A 19,476-nucleotide genomic window follows, 5' to 3' on the forward strand; every position below is an offset into this window, starting at 1 on the left:
AATATAAGGCTGGTTGAAAATGTACCTTTATATGAGGTCGAGTTGAAAAAACTATCGTGTAGAATGAATTCCAGGAAGCAAAACAACTTGAAAGTGAAAAAAAACGGAGAAGAAAAAACAATCCAATGATAATTCCCAACTTAAAATGGCCGCCGTGGAAATTGCTTTCTCTTTAGAGAAAATTGCTCTTGTCTTGATAGCGTGTGACGTGATGACGCCTTCCACGTAGTTCGCGCATGCGCGCGTGAAGTTAGAGGCTCGTGGAACGGATACAGACTCGCGCTGGTAACTCGCGCTTCGAGAGAGACATCAAAGTCTGAAAAAACGATGAAAAGACGTTAAATACCTCCGAAATAGAAGGGCGAGTCGTCGGAGTAGCTGCGAGGATCCGCTTGCGTCGCTGCAAAGACTTCAGATCGAGTAAGACAAGATTTGCCGATAATACTCTTCTTTGTTGTTTTGTTGTTATTTTCTTTAACGAAATCTTGAATAAAATGATGAGAAATTCCTTTCACCCTCGTCGCCAGTGTAGGAAAGACTGGAGGACTCGAGGAGTTGAGTAAAGTAGGAGTTTATTAGAAACACGTCTTCATAAGTGCTGTGCCAGGTTCATAATGCCACAGTTCTAAACAGCAGATGACAGCTAGCACATTCAAAGGATGCAGCCCAAGGCATGTGCACAACAGCCAGAGACAGCCACGAGATGTCACAGGCGGAGCCATGTGCCATCTCGTGTGCCATCTCGTGGTCACAGATAATAACAGTATATAACAATGAGGACATGGCCATCAGCCGGAAAGACAAACAAGCTTAAAACAAATCAGAAAGCAGAATTTCTGATTTAAGCCAATCAAAAACATGGAGGGAAGGTGGGTGAAGCTTCCCCCCACTATACTCTCGCTATACTATACTTCCCCCCACTATACACTCGCAAACCGAGCAGCGCGCTGCATTGCAACGCTATGCAAGACCTAAAAAGGGTTAATAAGTGGCAAGCAGCACTCAACAAATCCATTTTACATTACAAGTAATTGTTACCTACTTACATGCAAAATAAAGGAAGGCAGATGTAAAGGAATGCAATGTAAAGATACTGCTGAAGCAATTACATGATAACATGGCATTCCTGTTTTAAAAACCATAGAGAAATGTCTCCCGATGTAACTGACTGTGAAGTAACGAGTCACATTAAGCTAAAGACTGCTGTGCCTGAATTGCTAGGGGGTTGTTAGGGGGAACATTGCATCCATGCAACACTGTTTGGATAGCTGCTGTCTCTTGTGCTGACATATTTGTTTTAATATTTACAGATTATGTTGTTTCCTAAATCATTCTCTCTCCACTCCCATATAAGTTTAGAGCTCATTCACCAAACACAAAAACTCATGTGTTCTGTACGGGGAAGACAAAATCTGTCCTATTCACTGGTGCTGCACATCACACTATTTATTTATTTGTTTTATTTACTGACAGTCTTATATGGCGTAAGCATGACTCAGTGGGTGATAGAGGGCTTTATGTAGGATCTAATCTGACAGGATCTGGCGGGACCTCATGGTCTTCTACTGGGATGTAAGGCTTCTCAGCTGCCTTTGGTTGGCCAGCGATTCCCTGCTGTGAGAAAAGTAGGTTAAGTAGGTACTAGGTGTTCCAACCCCTGATGTGGGCGATGGTTCCCCTGCGCTGTGTACCTAATGGAACAGATGCTTCCCTGGTACGTGGCACAGAGGGTCTGAGTCTATGGTGGTAGATTCCAACAGGAGCATAACACAAGCAGTTAGAAATTGATTTTCTGGTTGGCAGAAGTATGCACCCTGTTGAAGCAGGAACCATAATCATAGGCAAGGTAAGTAAGATGCATACTAAAAAATAACCTGTACTACCTTCCGGTAGTTTGTCACAGAGCAACCAGACTAAACTTAAGAGGCAATGTGTAAAGTATTTGGGCAACACAACACACAGTAACACAAAGGAAACACCACAAAAAAGACTTCACACTGGGTTAGAAAAATGGACAATAAAAGTATAAATAAATTAAGACCAAAACGACAAAAATCTAATAGTAGAAAGCAAGATATGAATTTTTAAAGAATAAAAGAGTTTCTAGCACTTAGAAGCTGTACACGCCTATGAGGTTATCTGGTCATGCTGGAATCGGACAAAATCAGTAGTTCAGGCCGACCTCACATGCCACAGTCCAACTCACCTGAATGCCTGGTACCATGGAAACTGAGATAGCCCCTCCTCTCACCTGAGGATTAACCCTCCATGCTGACTGAAAAACAGCCGTGGACGGTTAGGCATAAGGTGAAAGAGATAAAAAGGAATATAGGAAGGAATCCTCCTGATGTGATGTGACTCACTCAAGGTGGATGTTCAAGATGGGAAACATAATTTACCCAGCATGAGAAACAAAGCATGTCATTACAACGCGTTCAATTACAACGACCTCGTTGTTACATAGCATGCCATTACAACGCAAGCCGTTACAATGACTTGCTGTAGGGGGCAGAAGGTGTTGGATTCCCTACTATTGCACAGACTGGAGTTGGAATAGTAAATTATACTACTCTAGCATCGAGCGCAAGTTGTTGTAATGAATTGTGTTGTAATGGTATGCGATGTAACAATGCATTAGTTGTAATGACGCCGTTGTAATGGCATGCGTTCTAAATGCATGTGTTATAACGTGGCCTATTCATTCAAGATAGGCTTTCCAAGGCAGGTCACAGGCAATAGAAAACGAAATTCAAGCAATAAATGTACCTAAAATAAAAACAAAGCACAAAAGGGATAAATATCTAGTACCAACACCCACATGCCTCTATGTATCACACAATCCAGCTTAATCACAAAGAAGACATCAGAGGTATATGCTCACCAATATCGTGAAAATGCTTCATATTCCATTTAGGACTCCCAGTAATCCATAGGAGTTGATCCACAACTCTATTCCTATTAATAGCATAAGAAGCAGGCACTCAGTATATCATGCCATAGTCTTGGAGTATAAAAAGGACAAACAAAAAGGGGAAATAACATGGCACAGTCTCGAATCCTGAGAGCATGTAGTGAGTTCCTGGGGGAATTGCAGTAAAAAGGGACAACAAATATTCAACGAATCTTCCACTATCGGCCGCCCAGAAACTTCGCATATGTCTTACTGGGTGCAATTGACCCGAGAATAGCAAAGGAACATGATAGGCACCTACTGGACCTCATGCTCACACTTGCATGTAAAGTCATACTGTATAGATGGAAGAGTGCTTCCGATGTTTCTTTTAATATGTGGCAGGAGTGGCTGGCTTCATTGAGGGGTGCAGATAATGACGTCCTCCACTCATCACCTTGGCGAAAACCTCATACCAAACTATGGAGTTCACTTGACTCACTCGAGCTTTGCTACGATCCACCTTAGGCTTGTTTAGTTGACATATCTCCTGATTCATACCTCGCTACTGTCACCTAAATGGGCTTCTATATCGGCGCTGTGAACCTGCTGTCTTGACCTAAGTTTATTATCACATTTTACGCTGCTGCTGTCTGGTTTTCCTTCCCCACTGCTCCCTTCCTTCAGTCCAGCCCCTTTCTTTATCTTATTCCCCTGCTTTCATTCGTTCTTAGCCATCTCTTCGTATTTTACATTACATTTGTTTACCAGGGTTTATATCTTAGACCTCCCGGGAGACTGTATGATTTTACATCCAGCCTTCTAGAAAACACCGCTCACCTTGCTATTAGGAAGAATAATTTCCTGGTGCTAGGTGATATGAACGCTCACTTCGATGACCCCCTCGATTCCGGAGCGAAGGACATTAGGTCTGCTCTCCAGTCTCTGCAGCTAGATCTCATAAATCTTGATCCCACTCACAGACTAGGTCACCTCCTTGACCCCATCTTTGGGAACGTTTCCAGAGTGCACGCTCTTTCTCCTATCCCGGTACCCTGGTCAGATCACTCCATTGTTCCATTCTACCTGCAGAGATCTGAGCCCGATCCTAAAAAAAATGACACGGACCTCCGGTACCAGCGCCGGAAATGGAAAAATTTCTCTCAGGATACGTTCAACAAATTGATTGGAACAGGAGACTCTCTCGAAAGCACTGACTGTGAAATAGCGTACAGTCAGTTGCAGGACAGAATTTTAAGGGCCCTAGATAAAAACCGCTCCCACTCGCAACCTGAAAAATTTCAATAACCCCAGAAAATCCACTCCCTGGTACACTGCAGAACTCCAAGCAAGCAAATCCGCTTGCAAAAAGTTAGAACGCGAATGGCGTATTAACTTTTGCCCAGCTATTAAACTGCAATATAAACAAGCGCAAAAGAATACTATAAAAAAATCCGTATTTCTAAAGCCATGCATTACAAGACGCGCATTGGGGAGGCAGAGAACTCCTCTAAAGAGCTTTTTAAAATTTTTAAAGAAATTTCTGTGCTCACTAATGATAATGTGCCTTGCAATAACTCAGTCGAAACTTGCAATAAGATTGCACTCTACTTTTCAGACAAAATCACCAACATCTATGCCAGTTTTTCTGACAAGTTGCCATCCGGCCGTGATTTTATAGAAAGTGCTGTTGCTAATTCTACTGAGTCTTGCCTCCAATACTTTTCGGTTCCCCCTCCTGATACTCTTATAAACATCTGCAAGAGCATCAAATCGGGTTCCCCTCGTGACCCTGCCCCCCCGAAAGTACTCAGAGAGAGCTTACAGGTACTAGAACCCTATTTTAGGCACATAATTCAACTATCTTTCTCTTCAGCGCACGTACCGCTCGATTGGAAGAAGGCAATTGTATTGCCAATCAAAAAGAAACCTAATGTAAGTCAGGACACCTTGGAAAACCTGAGACCAATCTCTCTATTACCTTATCTTGCAAAAGTGACCGAAAAAATTGCAAATAAACAACTCATGGCTCACTTTGAAGCTAATAAATCCCTGCATAGCTCCCAGTCCGGTTTCCGGACCAATTACTCCACCGAGACAGCCCTCCTGAGAGCAACAGAAACGCTTCGGGCAGGAGCTGATGAGGGTCATACGATGGCGCTCATAATGTTGGACCTCAGTGCTGCGTTTGACACTGTAGCTCATTCCATCCTGCTACAGTGTCTAAACCAGGCTGGGGTCACCAAGGCGGCATTGGGATGGCTTAAATCCTTCCTCATAGACCGAAGCTTCCAGGTTCAGAGAGGCAATTCCCTCTCAGACAGCATTGCCCTAGAACAGGGGGTGCCTCAGGGCTCTGCCCTGAGCCCCACCCTGTTTAACCTTTATATGGCCCCGCTGGCGGAGGTGGTTCAATCGTACGGCATAAAATTAGTATCTTATGCCGACGATACCCAACTCCTTATCTCCCTATCCCAGGCACCCACCTTGGCTGCTGCTAATTTCAAAACGTGCATGCAGGAGCTTGCAGGCTGGATGAACCAACACTGCCTGAAGCTCAATGGCTCAAAAACAGAGGTGCTTGTGATGGGGGTAACTCGGCTAGTTGGACCCTGGACTGGTGGCCTCCTTGTTTGGGTCCTATGCCTTCTCCGTGCAAAGAAGCAAAGAACCTGGGTGTATGGGTTGATCCCAGACTCTCCTTTGACAGCCACGTCCAGAAGCTAGCAGGGAAGTGCTTTGGTGTATTGAAGACCTTAAATCGCACCCTGGACCTCCTTCCTTTAGAGGCCAGACGCACGATGACCCAAGCTTTAGTCACCTCCCGTATTGATTACGGTAATGTTCTACTCTTAGGGACCACTGAGAAGAACATTAAAAAACTACAGGTTCTCCAGAACACGGCGGCCCGATTGGTCCTTAGGCTTCCCAGAAGAGCTGCCTCCAAGCCTACACTGGAGGCCCTTCACTGGCTCCCTATAAAAAAGAGGATCTTGTTTAAAGCGCTCCTTATATGCTACAGGATTACCTCTCAGGTAGCCCCTGAATATCTGAAGGATCTTGCGATCCCTTATATGCCCAACAGAGAATTGCGCTCCAAGGGTACCGGGCTTCTGTGTGCCCCCCGGATAAACAAAGCCAGAATGGGAGGGCGCTCCTTTCGTGCGCTGGCGGCCAAGAATTGGAACCTTCTTCCTCTGCACATTAGATTGGCAGAGACAGAGACCTTATTTAGGAGACTTTTAAAAACCCACCTCTTTACCCTCTAGGTCGCTCACTTTCTCCTGCTACTCTCTCCACAGCGCGGGGACACGCCGAGATGGCGTCACCAGGCGCTTTATAAAATCCTTTATTATTTTTATTATTATGCTTGGATATTATGTTCAATGCTTATCGAATGTGTACTATTTGCTCATGACTTGTTATATGTAGTTCTCTCAAGATATGTATGTTAGTTATATCATTTCCATTTCTGGATCTTATGTATACACCCATGCATTATTCTCTGTCTCTTTTTCGTTTCTTTTGCATTCTTTGCATTCTTAAATAAAAAAGATTTGAAATTAAAAAGGGACAACAAATGGGGTTTAACTCGCTTATAGGAGGTCAATGGCAATGAGCAAATCCCCAAAGCTAAGGTACAGAGCACGGACCAGGAAAGGGTAGGAAAAATTACCATAAAAACAACAGGATGCATTTTCTGCCTTAAACTTCCTTGCACAAGTAGTGGGGTGGCTGTGAATCAAAGCAAAGGGAAGAACACGTTTCTGCAAGCCGCCAGGACAAATTTCTTCAGTGATCCTTCAAAGATACAGGAAATAGGGAAATAAAGCCAAGCATTTGGTGAACAGAGGACGCCCTCTATATGGGAAGTGCCTCCCTCACCGAATAATGTGCTCCCAGTCAAGTGACGGTCGCGTTATCAATCCAAGCACGGTTGTGTCTCCAGCCGATGACTGTTGTGCCCTTATCATGAGACAGCTGTGCTGCCATTCACTGCAATGCCACTCCAGCCCTTTAAATACATTTGATATTTTGTATAAAGCAATCTGGCAATATAAATCAATAGTCTGCACCAGTCACGGCGCTAATAATTGACATTGTTAAACAACAACAGGTCAGTTCTTAAGTCAAGTTTGCATGAACAGCTATACATTTCTCTATAGTAGAGAGGCAATATTTTATTACATCAACATAGTCCTATTTCACATTCAGTTACTGAACAGTTACTAAACATCATCAACTCAGGGGATCTCACCCATGTGCTCATCGGAGCGATCGGGTGGAGCGATCCCTCCTGTTTCACTACTAGCGGGGAGGCTAGGCCCGTTGTTGTCATCCGTTGCCCTATTGCAGAACCAAGCTATCATTGGCTCCCAAATATCCTTGAGCCTGGAGGAGGTAGGCATTCATTCCCAAAACAGTGATAGTTGGGTATGACAGAACGTGATATGCTGTAGCCAGCTTTTGACTGATGGGCTGTAGCTGACCCCCAATGCATGGCTACTCGATGTTTTGCCAGCAGTAGTAGCATGGCGAGTAGACAGCGGGAATCCGCTGGTGCATCTTTTACATATCCCAGTATGCCTAATAGGAGTGTAGGCTCAACTGAGGTTTCCAAAATTTCCCCATTGGTGATGAAAATAGCAACCCAATATTTCGCTATAGGTGGACTATACCAGACCAAGAGTAAGAAGGTTGCGGGTGAAGCCCTACATCTCCAGCAACTAGTGTCGGATCTAATCTCCATCTGGTGCAACTGTGTAGGGGTATGATAGAAGGAGTGCAAAAATTTGAAGTGAATCAATCTTAACCTGTATTTGGGAGATAACATGCGCAATTGACCGCACCAGTACTTCCATTGCTCCTCTGGACTTAGCTCTTTATTCCAGTCTGCTAACGCTTTGGATGTGATCACTGGGTGTGTTTGCATGTTGTTGTACAGATGTGTAATGAGTTTACGCTGTGAAGAGCATGTCCGCATTTGTTCAAGAGCAAATAATGTAGGTGGAGGTTCTGTGAAGGACACATGCCTCTTCTTGCACGCTGCTCTTAAGCGATGGTACAAGAATAGTTCCGCGAATTTTGGTTACGCTCCCTTCTCCTCGGCCGGAGGAGATCGGAAGTTACCCGCAGTATATGGATCAGCAAATGTATTGAGGCCAAGCTGTTTTGTCTAGAGCCACCAAGCCCTTGTCAACTAAAGGAGGGACATGTGGGTGAAAGGCCAACATGCATAGATGGGGCGTACAGATTTTCCAGCTTGGCTCTGTTTTTTAAGCCCTCCCAGCTCAAACTTAATGAATCAACAGTGTTAACCTCTTCCCAGGGTCGCTTGTGTGGTTCATACACTGCTACCAAGAGTGGAGTTGGCGCAACTCTGCCCATCTCCACCGCACATGGGGCTGGACTGGCACAGGGTGAATCCAATAGTGCCGAAACTGGGCTTGTACTGTGCATAGAGTTGGCAGTCTGGGGCTTCCATACATACAAACATAAAAGCTTCGGCGCACAGACCACGCACCCAACCACCGAACCAGCGCCCCCGACCAACACCGTCTGCAACTGGACCCTGTCAGCACCAAAGACACCACCTGCACGATAAACACCATCTACTCCGGATCACCAACCGACCCCTGGCCTCACCACGTCTTCAAAAAGGCTGACTCCATCATCGCACCCCAACTCCGGGACATCATCAACATCTCCTTCGCCACCGCCACCTTCCCGGAGAACTGGAAACATGCCGAACTCAGCGCCCTCCTGAAGAAACCCACTGCAGACCCCATGGACCTCAAGAACTTCCGCCCCATCTCGCTCCTCCCTTTTCCTGCCAAAGTCATCGAGAAGACCGTCAACAAGCAACTCACCGCCTTCCTCGAGACAAACGGATCCCTCGACCCCTCACAGTCCGGTTTCCGAGCTAACCACAGCACCGAGACCGCCCTCATCGCAGCTACCGACGACATCAGATCCCTGCTTGACAACGGGGAAACAGCTGCCCTCATCCTCCTGTATCTCTCAGCAGCATTCGACACAGTATGCCACCGCACACTAATACAATGCCTCAACAACACCCGAATCCAAGGGAAGGCGCTGGAGTGGATCATCTCGTTCCTCACCGGAAGAACCCAGAGAGTCCGCCTCCCCCCGTTCCGATCCGCGGCCACCGAAGTCATCTGCAGCGTACCCAAAGGATCCTCGCTTAGCCCCACCCTCTTCAACGTCTACATGAGCCCCCTCGCAGCCATCGCACGCCAACACAACCTTAACATAATTTCCTATGCAGATGACACCCAGCTGATTCTCTCCCTCGCCAACGACCCCGCCACCGCCAGAGCCAGCCTCCAGGAAGGAATGAAAGACGTCGCAGAGTGGATGAAGACCAGCCGCCTGAAACTGAACTCAGACAAGACGGAAGTCCTCATCCTAGGATCATCCCCCTCCGCCTGGGACGACTCCTGGTGGCCCCCTGCCCTGGGTACCGCCCCCAAGCCAATAGATCACACACGCAACCTGGGCTTCATCCTGGACTCCTCCCTTACGATGACCAAACAAGTCAACGCCATCTCGTCATCCTGCTTCAACACCCTGCGATGGATCCCCACCGAAACCAGGAAGACGGTCACCCAGGCCCTCATCACCAGCCGACTGGACTACGGGAACACCCTCTACGTGGGAACCACAGCCAAACTCCAGAGAAGACTACAGCGCATACAGAGCGCCTCCGCACGACTCATCCTGGACATCCCCCCCCACAGCCACATCTCTGCCCACCTATAAGTCATGCACTGGCTCCCCATCAGCAAGAGAATCACGTTCAGACTCCTCACCCACGCACACAAGGCTCTCCACGACTTGGGCCCCAAGTACCTCAACAACCGCCTCACATTCTACACACCCACCCGCCAGCTCCGCTTGACCAGCCTCGCCCTTGCCACCGTCCCACGCATGTGCAGAGCCACCGCCGGAGGAAGATCCTTCTCCTACCTGGCGGCCAAGACATGGAACTCCCTCCACATCCACCTACGACTGACCCAGGACCATCTCTCCTTCAGGAAACAACTCAAGACCTGGCTATTCGAGCAGTAGCAGATCCCTCCGCTCCCAGCGCCTTGAGCACGCTATACAAATTTGCTTGATTGATTGATAGGAAAGAAAGTGTCCAAGATGCCACTGTGTGAGATGGATCTAGATAGAGCCAATAGAAGAGCTATAGCACAATTGGCTGTTGACAAACATCTTATCCAACTTAAAATGTCCTTTTAAATGATTGCATTGTATTAATATTTAGCATTTGAACCAAGCAGGAAACTGGTCAAAACATGTATACAAGATGGTTCAGACTCGCTAGATTAATGTCACTTTCCAGCTGTGATCAATGCCAATTGCTGGGCCAGAAACATTGTAGTGAAGTTTGTGTACTTGGAACTGAAACACAATGACTTATTTCTGCTCTGATTACACGGTGTGTGCATTTGAAAATGTGGTATGACAAACATTTAGAAGCCTGTTAGAAATGGGGTTTCTGGTTGGTTAGGTTGTGCACGTAAGACAAGCAGAAACCACCACTCTAGTCAGGGTAAGGGAGTGACACACTGAATATAACCCCTGCTCACCCCCTTGGTAGTTTGGCAGAGCAGTCAGTCTTATCCCAAAGGCAATATGTAAAGCGTTTGTGCAACACACTCACACAACAGTGACGCACTAGGCACACCACAAAAGAGACTCTACACAAGGTTATATAAAAATATCCTTTGTATTATTCATAAAAACATATTAGATTGCAATCAAATATATCACTGTGCCACTATGCACCTGTCAGGATATCACAGGGATTACACAAACCACTTTGCAAATCGGGAAATTGTCATAAACATCATAGCTAGGATGACCAGTAACTACTGGTAGGGTTACAATTAGCATGAAACTTTATGCATAGACATCATCAGCAGTGCGCTATAGTAGCGTGCACACATTAGAAAATCACCATCACTGTGAATATCCCTGCAATATGTAACATTGCATCAAGGCACAACACCTATAAATTGCCAGATGTCCACAAACTATCAGCTGCGCACCTGCATCAGGTGGGGAGTACAATTACTATCACCGAAGGGCCTATGGTGCAGTTCCCCACACTCCTCTTGCCCGATATCTGGTAATTTTCTTCCACAGTGTGGAGCACAGAAGCCTCCTGGCCTCTCTTATTGGATGTGCAGTAATTACCACTCCTGATCGGGACTTACAAAACCCTCCTGTTTCCAGTGGTGGACTGTGGGTCTCTGTCGAGGTTTCTCCTTTCTGCCCCCAAGAAGTGAGGGGCAACTGCCCACGACACGGGGTGCAGCTGGCAATAACACAGGAGAGGGTACTTGCCACTACTTTAGGTTAACTGTGCCAGCCATGCCCTCTCTCCCCATATGACCCAATCTGCAGGTTTCTCAATAACAGAAGGCAAAAGCCTGCAGCGTTCTCCTAGCTGACTCCTGCACACGGCCGCCCTTCCCTTTCCCGAGGGGCTGTCATTTCGTTTTTATAAAACTACATAAGATCTGCCCGTTTGGACAACATACACTGCGAGGTTGGTATCTACACTGATTCCAGACACCCCCACCCGATATGTTGGCCTGTATACCAGCTAGCTCACAGTGCCACTAGAAACTCCTCTTACCAAAGATAGAATAGTTCTTGGCAACTATCGAACATGATAACCCTGATCCCTCAGGACCATGGAAACAGTGTACTACTTTTCACCTAGTCACTCATGCTCACTTAGTCTCACACAGAATAAGCGGAATGGACGTTTTTCAATACGTATTCATTGAACAGTCATTATCCTAGTGTTAAATAGGTGTGCTCAAACAACCATTAGACAGTAACAGATATAAATTAATAGAAGCACGAGCAAAGTAAAAGGATGGTAGATTTCGACTATTTTGCTATAACCATAAATACAGGCAAGTATATAAAATACATGACAATAAAAATGTGTACTCCTACAATGCTACCCTAACTAGATGTACCTAAGTGTACCTAGCATGTATGTAGGTATTAAGCCAAGAATCCCTGTAGGATAAAGTCAACCCCCATTACCTGAAGTGAGAAACTGTGGGACCCCGTCCTGGTCTCAGGTTGGACACCACGCTAGGGATGTCAGACCACTGGGAGCTGGAGTATCTGCATGCAGGGGCTTCATCGTCTTGCGTCAGTGTGTCAGCTTGGAAGTCCTGTTCTCCTCTGACTATCTCAGCAAGACGTGATGCTTATATACCCAAAGGTATCCCCAGGGGTTCTTCCATGCTGTGCCACTGTCGGACTTAGGATGACATTGAGAATGAACCTTGCACATAGTTATTATGCAGAAGATGGTAGTCCTGCTGAGGTTCCAAGAATACAAGGATCCTCATGCATGATGTATGAGGCTATTGTCCAGGGAAAACCCCACATTCTGTAAGCAGTATTGTAACTAGGTAAAGGGTCAGTCCTGGCAGCCCGATATGTATGCAATGTAGGGAGGTATATAGGTGAAAAGTTGGGATGTTACCCAAGCCTATATTGGGGTACCTATATGGAATATAACAGGTGGTTGCACGGGGGCCCCTGAGGCTCTTTGGACAGCACAACGCCCCCTGTGGCTGAACTCAGGGCGAAATCACTGCTGGTCCCGCTTTGGGATGGGGACTCCCTCCGGCAGCCGCCAATGACTTGGCTTCCTCGCTGGATTCTGGGGGTGTGGCTAGGCAACCCCAGGAAGTCCACTTGGCCACCCCGGTCGTTCAGCCACGTTGTAGGTTTCCTTGTGCTGGTTTTGCTGACAAGCAGCCGCGCTGGAAGGGGCAGCTCCTTCCACCTCTGGTCCTGCACCTCACTGCTAGGTCATCGCTCTCTTGAGGCTTCAAGGAGCATGCCCCATTAAAAATCACACAGGGCAAGCCTAAAAGCCCTGATAGGTCAGTGGGGCAGAGAACAGGACACATGCAGGCCAGCACGCAGGGTCCGCTAGCGGAATGGCAGTCCCTTCAGCCACCCAGCAGGCAGCAGGTAGTCACAGACGGCGGTTCCTCCTGGCACACACTCTTGCAGTCCATGCAGTGTCTTCTCTCCCATTATGGGATCACAGCCCCATATTTATAGTACTAATGTCTTTGTTCTGGGGGCACTTCAAACACTACATTGAGGTGCACAACACCCCCATTAACATTGTAAGCCCAGGGCCCAGACAAACCACAGGGAGGTGGAGCCAGCATTGTGTAAGGCAGGCACAGCCCTATTCAGGTGAAGGGGCTACTCCTCCCACCACTCCAAATGCAGACAAGGCTGAATCAGGTGCAAGGGAAGACTCCTCCTCCTCCTGCAACTCTAAATTCAGCCAAGGTCTGAGTCATCCAGCAAAGTCAGGACACACCTCAACCCCCTTTGTGACTGATTAGAGCGAATGCACATCCCCTCTCCCCTGTCAGTCAGAACCTGACGGTCAATACACATCCAGGAAGGGCACAAAGACACAACAGCACTCAGAAATGCCCATTTCTAAAAGTGGCATTTCTAAAATAGTAATAATATATCTGCTTCCACCAATAAGCAGGATTTATCACTACTATTCCAAACATACCAAACATGGGCACGCTACCCTTCTTATGTCAGGAATTACCACTGAAGCACATATCAGGGAATCACTGATGCAACCCTATGAGAGAGCAGCATCAGTGCAGTGAGAAAGCAAATAGGCTGTTTGTCACTACCAGGATATGCCACACAGTTAAGTCATATGTCCTACCTTTTACCTACACAACACCCTGCCTACAGGGCTAGCTAGGGCCTACCTAACGGGTGACTTACATGTAGCAAAAGGGGAGTTGGAGCCGTGGCAAACACTTTATATGCCAAGTCAGGGAGGCAGTAAACTGTGTACGCAGGCCCTACGTTGGCATAGGCCTGAGACAGGTTTGAAAGGCTACTTCGGTGGGTGGCATTTAATTTACAGGCCCTGGGTATGTGGGATACCACTGTACAAGGAACTTACAAGTAAATTAAATATGTCAAACAGGTGTAGACCAATCTTACCAAGTGTACAAGAGAGAGCACATGCACTTTAGCACTGGTCAGCAGTAATAAGGTGCTCAGAGTCATAAAACTACCAACAACAGGTAAAAAAAAAATAAAAATACAGGGTCAAGGCAAAACGTTCTGGGATACCCCTGCAAAAAGGGCCAAGTCCAACAGATCCCAGGTTGGGTTGCTATCTTTGGAGATCACCCAAAGCCATTTAAAGCGGCCATCCTGTTAATGATTCTATAGACATGTGGGACTGGACAAACAGAACTGTTTTTTCTCTTCGCTGGATAGCCCCGTCAAGGTTGTGCCACTGGCTGCAATAAGAGGTCACTTAGAGTGTCACTCATTAGACAAGGAAATGTGACACATGTGCATACTTTAAGCAATGAAAGGGGATATATAAAATGAGAAAATAGAAACTAAGGTATGGCCCAGCTGCTCCGGCACTGAAGCACACACATTTTCTGGAGGATGTGCACCTGTGGTCAAATAAATGCTATCATTCACTGGGCAAGAGAGACAATGGCTGAGGTGGGCTGACCCAATACCCCTTGACATATGCGGTAACAGCTGGAAGCAGAAGGTAAATGACTCATTCATACCAATAGCAGAAGAGGGATGACCCAAGCCCCATCTACGCACGTAAATGTACATATATTTATGTATATCCAAACAAATCCTGCCCATTCCTCCTCGTCAAGGGACAGTTGCTCACAGCTCGCAGGCACGGACCTCAAGAAATGTCCTCCAGCAAATAAAGGACCTCCACATAGAAGATTGTGGTGAAGCAGTGCAGAGTTTTTATTTCGGCATAAAATATCACAGGCAAGTGCCCTCCATGATGCTTTTCGCTCCTCGTGGAAGCTTGGCCACATGATGCGTCCATTAGCTAGGACGACATTTAAAGTGATCAAAAGTGAGTAAAGTGCACAAATAGCCTTAAAAACAAGGCTCAATGTTTCCCACACACATAAAAACACAGAACAGGAAGGCAATAGCTAAAAAATGCACGATGGTAGGAACGCTCTTGGTAAACATATTGAATAGCCAATTGTAATAGTCTGTGCACAGTGCAACTAGATAATAATACTAGATATTATAATAATTGAAATCATGTTGGTCACAAATTGCAAGGATACACAGATGGAAAAAAGTGCTACGTGCAAAATCTAAAACAGCATTTTGAAATTATAACAGAATCAGAGCGTTCATAATGCGAATTAGATATGCTCAAAAAACTGATAGAGTCCACTCTTAAAATTCAAACCTAGTACCTGTTTAAAACATTGCATCAGTCATATAAATGTGCAAATACGCTATTCAATAAAGTGCCTAGTGCATACATGAATATCGACAATGGATTCTAGCACTATAAATTGGACCTTCACACTGTATCGGATTGAAAATCTAAACCAAACTCATAAGATCATGTCCAATATTGTGAGCGAAAACAACTTCAAAAATCGACCTACAGCACAACCTTACAGAAGATACATGCCGCACAATTATGGCCATCAGTCCATTCCAGACATCAGTGCTAGAAATAAAGTGCTAAGATTAAAGTGCTAGTGCATGTTCATCTTATTGCAAATGCTCTATACACATGGACCGGGTCATAAAACATATATAATGTAAAAGATGCAAGTGCAAATTTATATGTACACACCAGGTCATGGAACATATGCAGAACACAGCATTAGAACTAATTTTTTCACAGAACAAATGGGTGAAAACAGATACATCCGTTTCCCCATTAGCTCCTATGCAAGCACTGATGTAAAAACAGAGAGATTAGATCGTCTCTAGCGGTTTTTTAACTCGCCAGCCAGGTTGGAAAAAAGGTAGATGATGTGCAAAATACAGCTGAGCGTAAGGTCTAATGTTTACAAAAAAGTGCTGTGCAAAAATAACTAAAATAAAGTGCATATGATATCTTAACTAAATATTTATTAATATATGTATTTATTTCATATTTAACTAATTCATTACAAGTAAGCCTGTCAGGCTTTCTAAAGAGCTTCAAGCATGAGTTATTACAGTGCAAATCTTCCCCATCTACAGTTAGCCAAAAGGGGTAATGAGCATAAAAATCCTTGCCTTCAAAGGTAATTCATGAGATCTCATGTATCAAGATACATTTCTGCAGGATTTATCATGGTGTAGTATCTGTTAAATGCATAATGGTTGTAACATATGCATTTCATATTAAATCAGGTCATATGCATTTCATAAAAAATCAGCTCTACTGACTTTGCTATAGCCTTTCATAATACCAGTTAAGACCTGTGGCATCTGAAATAACGTATTTCAATGAACCAATTAAAACTAAATCTGTTATCATTGGCCCACAGGTGCAGGTTACAAAACAATGTGAACTACTGTTTAAGAGAATCTTATAAGGAGTATCAGAGAGCAAATTTTCTATCCCCATGGTTGTTTGAAGTGGGTCACCAACATAAAAAGCCTTGCTTCTGAAATTCCATAATACAAAATACCCGCCTACAGGCTTTCTCACAGTGTAATACCCTTCCACCCTCAACATCTATTGCCTTTAGCACATGCTTTGCACAATACATGTCAGGTCAACTGACTTTGTCTTAAATGTTCATAATAAAGTGATCAAACCTATGGAATTTGGCATAACTCTTCCCAATGAACCAATAACACCTGTAGCCTATACTCTCTCACAATAAATAAGCCACATCCACTGCCTTCGTCAGATCAGAACAATGGTATTAGTCATACATATTCTCACTGAATCAAGCGGATGTTTCGCCGTGATCATTGGCTTGCCACCATCATCAACTCAGGGCTACTGTATTGAGCGTTAACATTTCCACAACATAACCATAAAGTCTAAAAATTACAAATATATTCAAAATTACAATTCACAAAAGCAAAATACTGTCTCTCCGCAGAAAGCCTAACAAGGGTTATCATAGTGTAAATCTTCTATCCCCATCATTTGTAATAATGGGGTAACCACCACTAAAACACTTGCCTACTATGGTAATCTGTGAGATTTCATATAAAGTTCCTCTCTGCAGGCTTTAATACGGAGTCAAAACTATTCATGCAGAAATGCCTGGTGACTTTAACACATGTTTTAAACAATAAAATACGGCAGGCCCACTGCCTTTATCATAACAGAATCAGATAAGTACTGTAGCCCTGATCATTGTCTTGCCGCCATAACCAACTTAGCCCAGCTGTTTTACACATCAGCCTTCCCACAAGGCAAAACTTGCAATACATGCACTCTTTTTCAGCGGAAGCATACAGCTTCTGCAGAATCAAATGCTGTACTTGGAGGAACAAAACATTTGGAAAGAGCCTAAACCTCTCTCGCAGCAGCTCTTTGAAAGATAATGTTCTGTTGATCCCATCAGGTAAGGTGACAGCTGTGCTTTCAAGGCAGACTAAAAAAGCTTGGCTACAAGATGTAAGCGATATTTGCCTGGTGGTGCAATCGACAGGGCTGACACCCGCCTCCACTAGCATTCAGTCTGTAAAAGGTATTTTTTGTTTGGCAGCCAGGCTTGTCCGTAGAGCCTGGTGTTTCCTGTGCTTTCATCAACCTTGGTCTCATTTTCATGGGCCTTCTGCCTGTCCTCCAAGTAAGGGTCTCCTTTCTTGGGCTGTTGAACAGCTCATCACCAAGAATCGAGACAGGAACAGGGTTTCTCCTGAACATCGTCCCAGCTTTGGTGGGAACAGTGACAATGAACCTTGTCAGCGTTTCTAGTGCTTCGTTTTCATTTCATGTGGTGCTTGGGCGCTTCCGATGACATTAAAAAGAGTACAACGTCCTGACTATCCTGAAAACCAGGGTAATTGGAGGAATTCAGGGCTAATCATTTAGGAATCACAACCCGCACAATCAGCAGGACCATCTTCCATAATTCTTCCCAGTGACATGTGGATTGGAAATCACAGACCAGACATTCCAAGTGGGAATGAAATCCTACTGGCCAAATCCGGGGAAAGGTGGCTGCAACAGCCAGTCAAGATCTGGTCAGTGCATTCTTCTATAGCTTGGTCTTTGAAATAAATGTGTCTTGCTACACAAATAGAGATGGGTGAACCTGCTAGAGGATCTCTGAGGTGCAGGTCCATGTGCTGCTCTGAGGACAGGGAAGCTAGAATAGCCATAATGCTGTTGCATGGAACCACGATCTTGTGTCCTGGGCAGTAGGTGATCATAGAGAACCCATCCTACTCTCTGGGGTAAGTGACGGATCCCAGATATAGGGGGCCACTGACTGTACAAGAGGATCTGTAGACACTACTCTTGGGTAGGGGTAAGAAGCCCGCGTCCCTGAACTATGAAGTAGATGCCAACATCAATCAATCTCCAGAGAGTCTCTGTGGGGGCAGCAGTCTCCCCCAATATGAATGGGAGTAGGCATTGAGTGTACACCCACTACAGCACAGTTTGGCAAAAAGACCCTCACAGAGCATCGCCATGTACCCTCACAGAGCATCGCAATGTAACCCCAAGCTGTGAGGCCATTAGGCAAAAAACACAAGACCAGAATGTACAACGTGGAGCCTGGATGTTATTGTGTACTGCAAATGAGTGAATATTTTTTTTTTCAAAACCTTTATTAGAGGCAGAAAGCGTTGACCACAGCATGGTGCCTACATCCCAGAGCGGGCAGCATTGAAATGTGATAGATGTAAAAAAAAAACATTATAGGCGGGGAATGGAATATACAGCAGGCCGCCTACAACCACTATGGGCCGGCCGTGTCAGTTGGGAGAAGTTGAGCTAGCATCAGCATAAAGCCATGAGATGTGTCTTCCAAACAACAAACAAAAGAATAACATAACCAATTGTATAGATTTACAGGTGTAAGATGCCTGTGTGTTGACGTATTCTGAATATCGAGTTATGGAATGAAGTTACCTGGTGACCTGTCGTCTTCCTTGGACGGTGCGTCCTGGTCTGGGTGGAGTCTGTCATGCTATCAGTTCACCTCTCTTGTGTGAGACCCATCCCTATTGCTGCAGGGGTTAGCGGTTGAATCTGTGGCGAAGGCTTGTTTGGATGGGGGCCCATATGTCACGTGGAAGGGAGGAGTGGGGTAGGAGTTCTGCATAGATGTGGAGTTGCTCTTGACAATAGATAAGATCTTGTAGCCAATCTTTTAATTTGGGTGCCCTTCCTCTACCCCATCTACAAGCAATCCGTCTTTTGGCGAGGAGGAGTGTAAGGGATACGTATCTCCGCACCTTGACGGCCAGTGGCTCTGTGTAACCTAAAGGTGCGGGTAGGGGATCATCAGGGATGTAGCCCTGTCATGTGGTCCAGCCCCGTCAACACCTCCGTCCAATAACTGCGAATGGGCGGGCAGCCCCAGGCTACGTACCTAAAGTCTGCTCCCTCACTCCCGCAGTGATCACAGCGGTCACTATCGTGGAGGCGCAGGCAGTGTAATCGCGCAGGTGTGTAGTAAAGTCAATGAATATATTTGTAGTGAATAATACTATCGGTATATCGGCCAGCAGTCTGCTGCTGGCAGATA

The 19,476-nt window shown here is 45.6% G+C and overlaps 1 protein-coding gene across 1 annotated transcript in view; it reads left to right on the forward strand.

Annotated features, from left to right (window-relative positions):
• Positions 1-19,476, forward strand: part of LOC147733978 (adenosine deaminase 2-like) — a 514,604-nt gene that overhangs the window by 33,308 nt on the left and 461,820 nt on the right. The window lies entirely within an intron of this gene.

This window comes from Lissotriton vulgaris, chromosome 1_2, assembly GCF_964263255.1.
Source record: "Lissotriton vulgaris chromosome 1_2, aLisVul1.2, whole genome shotgun sequence".
Taxonomy (NCBI): Eukaryota; Metazoa; Chordata; class Amphibia; order Caudata; family Salamandridae; genus Lissotriton; species Lissotriton vulgaris.